The sequence below is a fragment of the Chrysemys picta genome, chromosome 1 (assembly GCF_011386835.1).
Source record: "Chrysemys picta bellii isolate R12L10 chromosome 1, ASM1138683v2, whole genome shotgun sequence".
In the NCBI taxonomy this organism is placed as follows: domain Eukaryota; kingdom Metazoa; phylum Chordata; order Testudines; family Emydidae; genus Chrysemys; species Chrysemys picta.
This window is the reverse complement of record NC_088791.1, coordinates 24,402,998-24,418,364: the sequence shown is the minus strand read 5'-3', so window position 1 is coordinate 24,418,364 and position 15,367 is coordinate 24,402,998. Positions and strand designations below refer to the sequence as shown.

At 38.4% G+C, this 15,367-nt stretch overlaps 1 protein-coding gene and 1 long non-coding RNA gene across 10 annotated transcripts in view; one reads left to right on the top strand and one right to left on the bottom strand.

Annotated features, from left to right (window-relative positions):
• Nucleotides 1-15,367, bottom strand: part of MAGI2 (membrane associated guanylate kinase, WW and PDZ domain containing 2) — a 1,106,753-nt gene that overhangs the window by 700,478 nt on the left and 390,908 nt on the right. The gene's annotated exons all lie outside the window — the stretch shown is intronic.
• LOC135972969 (uncharacterized) lies at nt 7,795-10,252 on the top strand. The gene is made up of 2 exons (XR_010589588.1): nt 7,795-7,950; nt 9,401-10,252. It is a non-coding gene; the product is annotated as an uncharacterized LOC135972969 (long non-coding RNA).

Here is a 15,367-nt window from a genome sequence, read left to right as displayed (position 1 = left end):
TCCCTGAGATTCATAATTTAATTAAAATATTTTTAAAATATCATACATTTTAACTGTATATGTCCTGCCAATTCTCTTTCCTGGGTAAAGAATGTCAGTGTTTATTTAAGACAAATAATTTAATAAATGACTGTACATTAAAGCAAGATCCTGCCTGGCCTACCCATTTTTTTTAAATATAAGAACAAATGTACATCCTGTATCACAAAGAATGTAAAAAAGAAATATGTACAGTTATTTTGCTGTTATGTCCATTAGCATCTTGTTAACAGAAGCACTGGAGAATGTGTCAGCCATGAACTGCAGGTGCTGTCAATTTCCTAGCAAGCAAATAAACTGAAAAATGTACACAAAAGAAAGGAGTTTTTTTGGGGTAGGGGAGGGGAGAAAAATTGAGAATTCAGCAAATTCATAATTTGTTTGATGTTCATATAATTGCTATTTTTCTACTTATCATATTGTTATGCTCATTTCCAAAATGTGCAAATGCAGCAACATTCTTTATCACATGTATTTCAAAGTTAACTCTTTTCTTATTTTTATTTAACTTAATGACACAGTATTCACTCCTTCAGTTTTTCTGTATTTTCCTTGTGCTGATATCCTCTGATTTTTGTTACAATTACTAATATTGTTGTTTCTCATTATAGTGTCTGCTGTATAATGAAAATTTGAGACTGATCCTGCAGAACTTATATTGAGTAGTAGTTACTCAAGTGAGTAATGCCATTGACCTCAATGGATCTACTTGCATGAGTAACTACTACTTATCACAGGTTGAAGAATCAGTCCTTTGTTTAACATTTCCAGGGTGGTTTTTTTCTATCACATCTTCCTGACTCCATTTCTTAGTATTTTACAAACTCTCTTTCTTAGGTTCTTTACAGGTGCAAACAGCAGTAGCTGTAGCACTACACCAAGGTTACACCAGATCCAGGGACGACAAATCAGGAAGCTAAGAAACCATTATAGTTCCTTCTGGTCTCAAATGCAGGAAAAGAGCACTTGAATCAAAATCCCTTGAGTGTATCCACTTAATCTGTGAGTCAAGGCACAAAATCTATCTAAGTCTATAAACCTCCACATACCAGAAACTTACCAGGGATGCGGCTGATATATTGAGGAAGTTTATGAGACTCATCATCTTAGTAGTCTTAAACATCCATGCAGATAATGACCTCATAAAATACAGCAAAACCTCCTGTCTCAGATCTTACAGGTCACCTGCAGAATCATACACACACCCAGCAATGGATGGATCCTTCCGCTGGATGCAGATATAAAAAACAAAGATCCACTTATCTATCTTGATCAGATCACTTCCTCCTTCAAACAGAAATAAAATCCCTCCCCTTTTTATGGCGAGCAGAGTACAGGCAGATATTAGGTCAGCCTTGCCACAGAGTACATAGGACCCTATCTATTTTGAGCCAACATTTATCGTAAGGACTGAGGAACACGGTTGATGATTTGGACATAGTTACCTTGTAGATGAAGAACCATATTACGCTGTGAGGTTTAATAGATTTGCAATATATACTGTGAAGCTGCTAAGGAAGAGTAGCATATTATCAGCATACATAGCCAAGCTTATGCTCCCTGATGCTAGCTCTTATCCTATGGCTAAAGAATATGGCCAAATCAAACAAAGAACATCTCCAATAAAATACTGAAAAGAAGTGGTGACAAGAGTCAATCCTGTCTGGTGGCTCTTTTGGACTGAGAAGTGTCAGAGTAGGAACCATTTATCAGAAGAATAACTTATGATGATAAAATCCCTTTCAAATCCCTATTCCCTTCATGGTTACAAAAAAGAGCTGACCACTCAACCCAGTCAAAGTCATTTTCTGTATTGGGAAACAGAATTCTAACAGGCAGAGTGGAGAACATTTACCAGTTAGCATTGTGCCTGCCACTGAAAAACACCACCTGATCACAATCAATTAGTTTGGGTACCAGCCTTTCCAATCAAGTAGAGTATTTTAGTTAGGATCATGAGATTTACACTGCCAACAGTCACTAGCATAAAGCTCTAGTAACCAGCCTTCCTTTGGGCATAGAGTGATAATCCCACAACACATATTGCCTGGGAAATGTTCTGAGGCAAGAGTCTCCTCAAAAGCTCTACAGAGCAGAGGAGTTAAGTGATATATCAATGACTCAAAATTCCACTGGCAGAATATCTGGTCTGCATACTTTCCATTGGCCATATTTGTAACTACATGCTTTACCTCTTCAAGAAGAATAGTAGCATTAAGGCTTTCTGTCTCTACAGGAGAGAATGCCATGAGTAATCCTATAGTAATGGGTGGCAATGGAACTGTCTCTGTTCTCTTCCTCAGAGCAGTAGAGAGCTTTATAGAAATGATGCAGCAACTTCATTACTCATTATGGGTCTCATATCTCATCATCTTGATTTAATATTTTTCCTTTTTGTTTACGGAGATTCCAACCAACATAGTCCACTTTGGGGTAATTACCAAATTCAAAACCACTTACATTTCCGAGGCTGTGCTGTTGTCTCTGTTTTTGCACGTACTATATGGTATGGTAGACGGTTTGGAGAAAAGACATCTTTGCTGTCTCCACTTGTGGCGTTGCTGCTGCAGTTCTCACGCTCTAGCCATCACCAGTCTTTCCCATAATTACTGTCTGTCTAATTTAGGGCCTTATTCTGACAGGGTGTTGAGATTAGAAGTTGTGTGTTCAATACTTTGCAAGCAGATTCCAATACATCTGGGTTGAGCCTGGTATATATTGGGTATCTTTAAATGTTTGTAAAGCATCTTGTACAACAACAACACTACGTAAATGAATAACAAACTAAAATGAAATAAAATAAAACACCTTGCAACAATCAGGACGAAGGATGGCTTAATGGTTGGTGTGTTAACTTGGGAGATCTTGGTTCAATTCACTGCTCTTCTGCAGACATCCTGTGTGACCTGGACAAGTTACTCAGCTTCTCTGTGCCTTAGTTTTACAAATGGGAATCACAACTCATCTCTACCTGACAGGTGTTTTGTGAACATACATAAATTTTTCAATGAATGTGAGGTGCTCAGATACTCTGGTAATGGAAGCCATCTGAGTACCTTAGATAGATAGCTATCACCTTTGACAACATAGCATGGATATAAACTTGTAAGGTTCTGAGTGACCTAAACATTGAGTGAAATAAAGCCCTTACACTTCACCACAGCATCACGTTCTTTCTCAATTTATGGTAATAAATGCCTTTATATTTTTATATGCTCTCTCTCTCTCTCTCTCTCTTTAAAAAATAAAGATCAGAAATGTTTAAAAAAGGCCTTCTATTTAATTTAGTTCTCCCTATCAAACCAGGATTGTTCCCAGCAGAGAACATGTGTGTGCACAATACATATTCACCTACATATACATATTATATTATACCACATACTCTATACACCACAAACGCAAATATTTGACATAAAAATATTCAGCGGGGATCGATCCGGTATTGGCAGAGAGTTCTAACAGCTTCTTCCTTTCTTTCATTTCTGACCTCTATTATTCCTTGATTATAAGATGAAGTTCTCCCTCTGCTATTTCACATGTTTTTGCTCATCTGTTCATGCAGCTGGACTGAACCAATTAGTAGTGTGCAGGGGTTACAGAATTCTCTTTGCTGTTTTTAATTTAAAAGAAATGTCAAAAGTAATCTCATTCCATATGGCAAAAAAGTAAATTTTTTGTATGGTTACACAGAAGGTTAAGGAGCTATACTTAACAACATTAGTTTGGACTTTGAAACATCATGCTAATATTTTTTACATTAGTGAGACCTGCAAGAGCTCTGGATCCACTTATTCACAGGGCTAAGGTGGCTGTACCAATTTTGTTTATTTAAGTGCTTGGAGGGAAGAGACATCCATTCTGAATTTTCCATTTGAATAGGTAACATAGCTCTCGGCACCATAAGCCCTAAAAAATTACCTTACAGTTTTCAGTACATGTTGTAGGCTCAAATTGTGATTAAGAGAGGGTACAGTGAGAGAAATGAAGAATGCCAAGGAATGAATGCCAATGGCCAAGAGTTATTCTGAAATGCTAGTCCAAGTATCCACTCTAAATTCCCTACATGAGGTCAACAAGACACAATTACACTTATTCTAATAAATGAACCACATTTATGTATAGTAAGGGTTACTAGTAATATGCCATGCCAGACATGCTCACAGCTCTTGTTTCATTGTGGACTTCAGAAAAGGCATGACTTCTACACTTCCTCTTTGTCCAACATGTCACAGTATCAGAATTATAGCAAGAAAACATCCTATAAACAATGGATTAAAAAATGTGACTTCTAAAATAAACTGCAAGATGCATTCTTTTCCAAGGTCTTTCAATATCCTAAATTACACTTTGTTGTTATAACTTTAAATTCATAACCATATTTCAATATAAAACCATAGTATTGATTAATACATTGGATTTAGTCCGTTTCAGCTGATACCAAACCAACACACTCATTAAAGATTGTATTGTTAAAGAATAACCAAATTTTAGAATGGCTGAATTTTTATTTTATTTTGCCTCTCTCAGTAAATCAGGATCAGCCACCCAGCAATCTATATGGCTCAGACCAACTCCATATTTAGTATAATACCAGTTAAAAGGGAATTGCTTATTTCTAACAGTCCAAAAGAATAAACCAAGTAATAGTTTTAGCAAAACTTGACCTTTTCCTTCAAAAAGGCTGGATTGACATACTGCAGAAAATAAATTCATTAGGAGAGGTGCTTCGTTTCTGAAATCCAATGATAATACAGTATACTGGGGATATAACAAACAAAAAATAAATCCATTATTTCAGCATCTGTCCTTTCTGTCACTCCATTTGTATATAGTCACATTAATTGTACAAGCAAACAGTATTATTCCTGATTTCAGCATACAAAATGTAAGTATAAGGTACTCAATCCATAAATCAGTGGAAAACCCTCAAGCATGCTCAACGGTAAGTACCCATGTGAAGTCATTAATACAAAACCATAAATAAAATTCACAAAGCCTCATTCTGGCTGCTTATCATTAATTTTGCTTAAATGGAAATGTGCTGTAAATAATTTAACACACATCTACATTACCCATTCATGTTTTGTGCATGTGGTGCTTTACACATTTTCTTTAATATTGCATGATGTGCTTTGTGGTTTACTTTAGCTAAACAGTTAATTATCACACATTCCATGCCATACAGTGATACAGAATAATTCTTAAACCAAATGCTAATATACTGAATGACAAACACTTTGGATGTCATCATCATCACACAAAAGCAGGACATTCTGCTGCACAGTTTAATTCTCCTGACACTTTGCACTGCCAACAAGGAATTATTTACCACACACAAAAGAGGCCTATTCTGGTAATGGTGGAAAAGTGAACAGAAGTTTAAGGTTGCTGGCTGTGCAGAAAATTCAGTGGGCGTTGCAAGCAGTTTTGCCTCATCCCACCAGTACTTCCACAGAAAGCAGGCCAATGGTGAATACTTCATGAAAACAAGTGCTTACACCTTTTCTACTGCATTAGGGCCCAGTCCTTTAAATTGATCATTCTTCTCCTCCTCATCTCTTGTGGAAGCCAATCTGAGTCAATGGTGCTCAGCAATTTGTAAATCAAGCCCTTTTTATGGCATTGCTCGTGCAGAACAATCCTTCTCTGGATCTTCGTATTATTATTTGTGTTATAATAGTGCCTAGGAGCCGCAGTAGTGGACCAGGACCCCGTTGTGTGAGGTGCTGAACAAATACAGAACAAAAAGACAGCCCCCAAACCCAAAGAGCTTACAGTCTACATTAGTTTGCTCAAAAGGTGCAATGAGTGTCTTCCACATCCATTAAGTGCCTCTAGACATCGGTCTCTTGTTGGCAAAACCAGCAAATTAAAAAAAAGGGCAACAATACAGGACCATAATTTCCTGCCAATGGGATCCCCTTTTCATAGTAACAAGAGCCTGTAATCTTGATCAACATTTTTCTGATTCGGAATTTAAACAAGAACAAAGATGTTTACCTTTATGTCTCCTTACTGATACAATACTGACATTGAGCCTCAGTGAACTTGTGCTCCTTCCCCAAACTCTCAGGTAAATGACAGTGAACTCAGTGAGCATGTTTTAATCATTTAGACCAGGGTATCACCAAACTGACTCACCAAGTCACAGGTCTGCTGCCAGGTTTCTAGGCTACCTTTCACACCTGGCAAAGCTGCACCATGAAGCCTAATGATACATAAAATGTCTGAGAATGGTGATTACACTGATCTTCCTTGACTTTTATACTAAGGTTCAGGCTTCATTGGTGGACTAAGGCAGTCTACCTGAGACAGAGTTCTTTCAGGCAAAATTTAGCAACAAATAGTCCTATAGTGTTCCCTTCCACTTATACCTCTTCCCTAAATACAGTAGAATCCTCTGGTAGCTGACATATCTTGGTACACAGTAACTTTGTAACCTTATTCATCATCTACCCAGAAATGACAGGATAGCCATGTACACAAACCTCTAATGAATTAGCCTTAAAATGATGTAATTGTTAATATTTACTATTTTGTTGACATCGTTGATTTTTGTACTGTATATCACATGAAGGAACACAATCATTGCTCCTCTGTTGTACAGACCATACAATCCAGACACATAAGACAATACAAATTGTTCACAGACATTATTTATTGATGGTATATCAGTAACGCCTACAGTCCCCAACCAAGACTGTTGTCTTATTCACGTAGTAAGAGAGAACCCCTTACCTCAAAGTGCCTACAATCTAAACATATAAGACAGATAGGACAAACAGAGCACATTCTCCAAATTGGGAGCTAAGCAACACAGATTAAGTCTGTAATTTTCAAAAGGATCCTAAGGAAGTCAGTTGTCCAAATCCCAGTATTTAATTTAAAGTATCAGATTAAGACCAACATTTTCAAAAACAGGGGTGTAAAGCTAGACTCGTAAGTGCACACTGAAGCACCTATGGGTAGGATTTTCAAAAGCACTTAGGTGGCTTAGGAACCTAAATCATATGGAGGAAGATGTGTGCTCCTAAATCACTTACTTGCTCTGTGTGTCAGTAGGTGCTCAAATACTCACTTAGGAGCCTAACTTTAGACTTCCACCTTTACATTCCTATTTTTGAAGACTTTGGCCTAAATAACTAGAGATGGACACCCAGCAAATCACATAAATAAATCAAGCTACTACTACCCTGGATGGCCAGGTCCAGTTTCAGAGCACAGCATTTCTCAGCTCAGAGCACACACCATTTCTGATCTCAGAGGCAGATTGCCATTGTAAAGCTTTGCTAAGGAAGTGTGCTTAATAGAGGGATTTGTATGAAGAAATGACAGTAGCTTGGAGCGCAAAAAGAAAGACTGTTCCAATCATAAATAGTAGCAATATAGAAGGCATAAAGGTAAGAGTGGGAAAGGCGAAGTGAGCAACACAAAGACACAGAGGGCCAGATCCTCAGCAGGGATATAACTGGGGGTAGCTCTAGTGAAGTTAATCAGCCCTGCTACAGATCTGTCTCAGAGCATGGAAGTATGAAGGAAAAACAGCAGAAATGTAGCCAGTAGCAGAGCTTTGCAGAGCCTTGATATTAAAAGTCAAACAAAAAGAAAAAAAACACTAATTACTAGCCGTAGAATCTTTTCCTGTGTTTTCTCCTGACCCTTTTGCTTCTATGAGATATCACCAATGCCTAGATGTTTCCCACCTGCCTATCTACATTATCACCTGTTTACTCAAGCCATCTGTGGCACCTATACTATATGCAATGAATGTCAGCCACATGCCTCAGGATTTAAATTAATTTAAAACAGCCCTTATAAAATTAGCTCCACCCTACAATGGAAAGGATGTTCCAAGAGTATGAACAGATTAATGTGGACACAGCCATTGACTAGCACAGGAAAGAAGCTCAGGTAAGCTAAATGGTCTTATCCTTTTTCTGTGTTACTAGGTTTTAATAATCTGAATCAAAATTATACCTTATGGCAGCCTCTCCAGTGGTCAGAACAAGGGACAAGAACTCAGGACCCTTGGTTTTGCTTCCAGTTCTGTCACTAATTCACTATGTAACCCTATGCAAGTGTGACCTCTGAGCCTCCATTTTATTCATCTTTAAAACTACTTCACATTTGTGTCTGGGAGGCTTCAAGTCTGTACATGATTTTGACACGCTCAGATGCAAAGCATTATAAGGGTCTCATTCTGCTACTCCTACTCCACAAGTAGTCCCAGTGAAATGTGGAGTATACTCCGCCTCATCTTGATAAGGGTGGAGAATTGGGCCCTTAAAATAGTAGTAGTAGTACAGAGTAGCCATCTCCATTTGATTGGTCAAATATAGACCCAAGATACAACTCAACACAGGTTTTGAATGTCCCTGATGCAGCCCACTCCTCCTCACTTTTGGCAGTGGTGGCTGCAGTGCGATCAGGATCCTGCTTTTTGCTCTCCACCATTTAGTTCGGTCTCAGAATTTGTGCCATGTCTGAAGAGTTACGCACATGAAATCAGAAATGCTCTGGGGCTTCAGAGGAGCACATTGGGAATGTGAGGTCTGACTCATCCAAACCTGAAAAAAGGTTCACAGTTGGTTACAGGGAAGGGTCAAGTTTCAGGTCCAAACTTAATTTGCTTGAATCAGTTAATCCACTGCAAGCAAAAATCTCTCCTCTGTAATATCAAAAAATTATAAGTAGAAATACTACAAAATCTCACCCCTCCTTTTACCCCTAATAATGGGCTTGATCCTTTAGACATTGGAATGAAAAGAAACTTTCCACAGACATGAATGGGTGCAGGCTCAGATTTAATATGTCCTGTTCTCTGAAACATTCTTCGTTAATAACTAACTGTGAATGACCCATGAATGCTTTCTTTAAAAGAAGCCACCTACCTGAATTGCAACAGTAAACTAAGCTAACCAGACTCCTGTTGAGACAGAATTTACAGTACAGCAGTCTATGAAAAAACTGGATTAGCTAGTTAATACCCCATTCCTTCTACAATCTTAATGCTAGAAATGCTCACAAACAACACAGAGAGAACCTCATTGTTGCTTGGCTCTTCAAAATGCTCCAAATCATGGCACATTCAACAGCCAAGGCTCCCTTGGAATCCTGGGACAGGGTCTGGCTTTGCCTTCACTGCTGGTGCAAGGAATCTGAAATGCTCTCATTAGAAACAACCGAAAACAAGACAAAGTACAAACAAGGATACTGTTCCTTTCTCCAAGAGAGTAACTACCCTTAAAATATTGTTATTTCAGCACATATTTCAATGATGGGTATAACACACATCCCTGCATTTATACAAATCACTTCAAAAACATCAACGTTATTTTATGATACACTTTTTTTTCTGCAGGAAAATCTATGAAACACCCAAGCCTGAAAACAACGAGCACTACCACGTTAACAGGGTCTTATGCAGCAGTTTGACTTTCTGACAAAGACAGATCTTAGGAAGATCTTTAACTCTAACTAACTACATTCAGATACTGGCCAGTTCACCAATAAGATGTGATAAAATCTCTCTAGTGGACCAAATATACTTTCCATCATAGGGTAATTGTAACAGTTCTATAAAAACAAAAACAAAAAAACCTCTCCCTTTAAGAATCCTACTTAGAGAATCCAACCTTCTTCGTGCTGTCACTTCTCCTCAGAGATGACATAGGAGAAAAGCAAATGCCAGAATGAGTCTATGAACACGTAGGATTTTGGAACAGGAGGAAGCAGGGACCTTTTGAGGAGCAAAGGCATTGGTACACAAGGGAAGAGTGTCTTGCGGCAATCAATGGGTTAAAAGAAACTGTCTCTCTCATGCTCTGTGTGTTTGTTACCTTTACCCTGAGAATAAAACTGTCTTCACAAGTCCTTATTTTGTGGACAGTATTCCTTAGCTAGAATTAGCAGCCTGTCCCGCCTGTAAGGAGTGCCACTGGCTTCCAAAGGATATGTGCCAATCATTCTCAACATGGATTGCTGTCCCACTACGTTTCTATGGTTACTTCACATACCTGTGACACCACATGGAGTTCAGAAAATGGTGAAAAATCTAATATTTAAATGTGGTCATATTGCAAATGAATGGCCAACTGGACTGTGAGATGTAATATTTACGATTTCATTGAATCATTATTATATCGTTGACAACACAATCTCCACCCTTCAGATAAAGCACACAAACAAAAATGAAAAAAAAAAACCCTAGAAATTGATAGCAGACTGAGCAGCTTACCCATATGCACTAAATCAATCAACAGGAGGCACTGGTTAAATATCACTGTACAAACTATAAATAAAGATGTATTATTGTACTTTGTACTTGCTTTCATGCACTTGTGCTACTGCCCTATCCTGGAATCACAGACCTCCTGCCATTTATTGTATTACAGTTCCCTCTACTGGCTGAGCTAGTGAAACTGTTCTTTACGAAGACTAACTCTGCTGATGGAGCTGAAGTTCTGAAGTTCAAATCCGGAAGCCTTCTCTGGATGTTGTATTTCACCAATAAACCAGCACTTGTATGTGCCAGCAGGAGACTACCAAAGATGCAGGATTCTGGAAAGGGACCTTGTAAATATTGTTGCATTCATTATGACGTGTAAATCGAATGCAATGCGCCATACACTGTGGTGCATCTGAAAATTTATTCATTCAACAATAGTACTCTAAGAGGATCAATTAACCTGAAAGTCTAAAATATGTATGTGGACTTCCAAATGGAAATGTTAATAATTTTAAAATAGGTACCTACACTTATATGTACAGAGGAACATGTTCTTAATCAGCAGGTTAGCAAAGTATTAGATTATTTCTACTCACTGCATGAGAATCCAGTGAGCTTCACCCAGTTCTAGAGCTTCACCCACTTCTTAAAAGTTTTGACTTTCTCAGAGAACTCTACAAATTTAATTAGGCGTGTGCTTGCCAAGATCTACACTGGAATTATAACAGCAGTAGTAATACTTGGCCATACTAATTTGCAGATATAGATTATATTTTCAGTTCTCTTATTGTAATTCGTTTAATTTATCTACAGCGGCAACTAGCTATATTCAGTACATTCTATCATGGTGATTACTTATATTTCAAAATAAGCTCCAAAGAATGAGTTAAATGCTATTCCCACGTTTACAGGAAATCATCCTATAATGGATAACAATTGTTATACCTCTATGTGGGGTTAAAAATACTCCAAATTTCATCTGATGTCTGAATCTTTAGAGAGAGGAATTACATGAACATACTTATAATTCTAAAATGCAGATGAGGCCTGTCACCAGCCCAGCAGCAAAAAAATCTATCTATTGAACGGTGACAAAGAAAATACCCTCTTTTGCATATTAATTATTAGAAACTGGCAAACTATAGAGCTGTTGGGAAACTGCTCCACACCCATTATTGCAATCTTGAGGCTATAATATTTCCTATTGCCTTAATAAGGAAGAAGGGGAAGATCTACATAGCAGCAGACTCATTTGCTTTTCCCTGGCCTGAACCTCCCTTTTAAGTGAAACTCGCCCCCATTGCATAGACTCTACATTAAGGGCACTTTTCAGGATTAAGTCATGCATAGGAGCTCTCACAGACCAACTGCACTGGGGTGAATTTCACTCTCCTTACATACCAAAGACTTGCATAGTCATGTGAGTTTTAGGTGTACAAACACCACAAATGTAATACACTGGTTTAGCACTTGTAACCATTCCATTCTCAACTAGCTGGCTAGATCAAGGATGAGAGCCTGTAACTTAACGACAGCTAACATAGATACTCCTTTAGCTCAGGTGACAGTGTCTTGTGCTCCTAAAGTCCCAGGTTCAATTCTTGTTGATGATCATGGTGGCTCTATAACCTTTAGGTGTCCAGATATCAGTAATCATGATAGAACACTTAGGCCTTAATCCAGTAACTCATTTATCTCAATCCTTCCCATACCATCAGACATTGCTTAAGAATAAGGCTCTGCCATCTGTCTATCCTGGGCCGCTCTTTGCATGTCTTTTGCTATATGCCATAATTTCCCCCTTCCTCATTAGTGTTTTATAGTGGGATTCTGTTAGTTGGTCCTTTTGTGTGTTTCCTCTAGCTGCCCAATGGTGTACTTCTCCTGGTTTCATTCTTAATGTATGACCCAAGTATTTCCATCTTGTTTTCTGGATAACTTTAGAGATTTAGGGCTGTTGAGCTCTCTGATGAATCTCAACATTTGCTATCAATTCAATCCATTTAGTATTTTGCTTTTAAGGGAATTTATATGCTTGCCTGTACCTTAGTGGATTTCCAACTTTCACATCCACGTGTTACAACTTAATGGGACTATTCACAGGCTTAAAGTTAAGCAACAGCTCAAATGCCTTATTGGGTACATAAAGGTATGATCTTTTCCAGTAGTGTCAATGCAATGACTTTCATAAGTACCAAAATTGTTTATAAAAATTGACATAAGGGTTTCACCTATTGTACCTTTTTAAAGTAGAAACAGATTGTTAACAGATTGTTAGCCTTACTAAACAAAAGAAGCTGTTTGGCTTGTGCCATGGAAACCTATTCCTACATGAATTGAGATGACAGAAGGAGTGGTGAGCTGGGGTATTTAGAAGATACCATTATGGAATGGCAGGAGGAAAACATACAGTGAAAGGAAAATTTTAGGCGGGGGGAAGAACAGAGAATAGGGTCCAATTTAGCAAAGACTTTAAGAAAGCATTCACTGCACAGATTAGCCTCCTGTTATTTAGACCACTACACCGGATGCTCCAACTGATCTGTGCTGGAAGTGAAGAGTCCAAGAGGCTAGAATGACCTACACCTTAGCTAAAATTAATTCTGTTCTTCCCTAGAAAACAGAAATCAGTAAGATCTTCTAGCAATTTTAAAATTAAAAAACACAGTGGCAAAAAAACTGCCCTCTTCCACCTCTTAAAACGTATTAGTATTTCAGAAAGTACTCTAAATGGGCTTGAAATTTTACAGAAGATGTTGAATTGTCTCTCTTATCAGGTCAACACACTCTCTCCAGGAAAAATGTTCTTGCAGCCTCAGTCTCATGCTCCTTGTCAACTACAGATGTAAGAAATGCAAGATTTCAGCTAAGCAAACAGAATAAGGGAAAAGAAACCCAGCCAGATAACAGCATAGAATAGCTGTCTTTGTTGTGAAACTGCTGACCTGGACATCTAGTAACATGACAGTGGTCAAAACAGAAGAGTGGCCCATACCCTAGGACTACAGAGTGTGATAGAATGCCAAGGGATTTCAATGAAAAAGAAACTAAGTGCCAAGAAGGCTTTGTTAAGATAATACTGACAAGATATCAGAAGACTGTCCTCATCTGACCATAATATCAAGTTGGTATGAAATGAATTAAACATAATGCTAATCTTACCTGAATGTATTTTGTTCAGCAATGACCACACTTGCAAGTACATTAAAGTTCACAGGGCTCCCTACTTCAAGCAAACATTCACTGTATACTAAAACCCAAATGCCTTATTGCCTAATTCATCCGGGCGCTTGGGTTTGCCAAAAGCAATGACAGCCTAAGGCTAGTGGGTGGGGTAGATGAAAACAGCAAAAAAGAATCAGGGGGGAAAAAACAAGCATATGGCTTTTTAATATTACTCTGAACATTTAACTAGTGTGAACACTGGCAATGTGTTAAGTGTATGTAACAAATATATCAAGTAAGAAAACTTATTTGAAATTATGAGGAAAACCTTGTTATAATAGCACAGAACAAACATATTTTAAATGGCATTTTTAAGTACTGTATGGAACTTGATTCATTTTAAAATATCTCTCTCAAACACGCAAGGATTTATGACTTTCTACAGTATCATTAACAGATACATTCCACCTTCTAAATTTAATATTATACAGGCCTCACAAAGCTGTTATTTTTAAATAGGCATTTCTGGAGTACCATCCTAACAAATGATATATTGGGTTTCAATTAGATTCAGATGTGTTAATAAAGAATTGTCTTATCATTTAACAGAATAACCAGGTTTTGTTAATTTGTTTCACACTAAGCTGCCTAACCTTAATTAGCAAGAAGAGAATATCCATACAAGCTGATTGGAGATCCCCAGGTACATTCATGTCCATCTAAGGAGGTTCTTGTGAAGACTGTGATAATGAGTAATTATCTTAGGCTAAAACCTGCTTTCCCCGCTCCTTTATCTGGAATGAAGAGCTTGAATTGATTCCTCTCTGGGAAAAAAAAAAACCCAACAAATTGAATAACGTACTAAATTAAACTGAAAATCTGTTTGGAGGGGGGAAAATTACCTCTATATTTTGTGTTTTTTTTTTTTTAACTCTCTTTAATGATGGATGCTCTTACTGTGCGTATAATGGATGGCAGCAACTCTCAGCTGCTTATGATTGACAGCGATTGTCTGAGAGGAAACTATTCATACAATTCACGGCCGTTTTTCTCCCTCAGAGGCTGCTGACTTCACCTCTTTGATAGGTGCTGGCATTTTTCAACCCAGGTGTCAAGGCAAAGAAATGGCAACTTGACCCATAGCTGCTTTGGAACATGAACACATTTCTCAGATGCTAATTTTAGTTGTGCTGAGCTCTCTCATATCAAGCCAGATGCTTAGCTTAAGGATCCACACAATCTAGAAATAATGACAGAAAACTGAGCTTTCAGGTGACCTAACCTTTTCCTCAAAGGCTTTGAGTCCTTCAATATTTAGAATCAGATAATGAAGAATCAGAAATTATGGCTGGATTACCACCACACAACTAGCTTGTGTAAGGGGCAACATACAGCTGTACAACTCCAGGATCTGGGCGGGAACAAGACTGTGGCTGGGACAATCAGCCTGGTCACTTCTTGCCCCGTTTTTCGAGGGAGAAGAAATCTCTTGCTGTGCTCTGCCAACCAGCTCCTCAACTCTACTTGCCCAGTCTCCACTCACATGTGTGGGACAGGAAGTAGCAGATGAATAGTGGCTGTTCTCTGCCTGCACTGGCTCTGACAGCGTGCAGCTAATCTGCGCAGGGAGGTAAGTGGGCATAAGGAGCCAGATAGCGTAGAGCCAGGCTTACAAACTGAACATTAAGGATCAAATCATGGAAACTCCAGGAGCCGTGAAGGTCGCTTGGGCTCCATGAACATGGATATTTGAACTTATCTGGGGGAGGACCTTCTTTAGAGCACACCTAACCAACTGCCATACATTGCCATCTCCACTGGGCAGGCAGGACTGCACCCACTCCTCCACAAACACCTTATATAGCAGTCATAAGATCGATTCAGTGGAGGTAGCCAGCTGAGGTCAGATAGGGGAATTGAGTCATCTGGAAACAA